This window comes from Triticum aestivum, chromosome 5A (genome assembly GCF_018294505.1).
Source record: "Triticum aestivum cultivar Chinese Spring chromosome 5A, IWGSC CS RefSeq v2.1, whole genome shotgun sequence".
In the NCBI taxonomy this organism is placed as follows: domain Eukaryota; kingdom Viridiplantae; phylum Streptophyta; class Magnoliopsida; order Poales; family Poaceae; genus Triticum; species Triticum aestivum.
In genome coordinates, this window is record NC_057806.1 from 699,371,054 (window position 1) to 699,371,834 (window position 781).

Consider the following 781-nt stretch of genomic DNA (forward strand, 5'->3'; position numbering starts at 1 on the left):
TCCTTCACATCGTTGAGCGTATTTCTCTCCGAAAAAATAAGCTGCGCAATCATTAAGTCCCTCGATTTATCAATTGACCCCTGTTAGAACTTCATATTAGTACAATTCAAATAGTATTACATAATGAATTTAATTGAATATAAGCATTTGAAAAAAGCCAGACCTGAGAAAAATGGCTTGTCCATTTTTCACCGTTCCAATATTGAAAGTATCGAAGAACAAATATTCCACATGAATTGCTAGTCCGTACAAACAACAGTTTATAAGTTCGCATTTGAGGTAAGATATTAAAACAATATGAAAGTATTTACTCACCCGTCTTCTTGTTGTGGGATGTTATACATTTTGATAGGCCAGGTAGACACATCCGGAAAATTCACAGCACCGCTCGCATTCGCATCACGTATGTCATATCCAAGTTGATTTTTCTGTTCATATACATAATAGCACGAAAAGAATTTAACATAGTTCAGTTACTAAATGATAATTTCAATATGCTCATGTAAATTTATGCCGTACCAGCTCCTCAACTTTTTCTGTAATTTCACTGTCAAGTTCAGGTCCCATCAAAGAATCAAGAACCTGGAACTCTTCCTTCGGGCGATGCATGACAACCGAAACCCAGTGGGTATTTTCCTTATTAAGAGGAATATAAAGCTACATCACAACGAAAATATGATGCAATCAACATATACTATCTTATTATTTATATCCCATATATGCATACTTTAAGGCAGTTGAACTTACCTTATCTTTTCTAAAATACTCATCGGTGCATCTA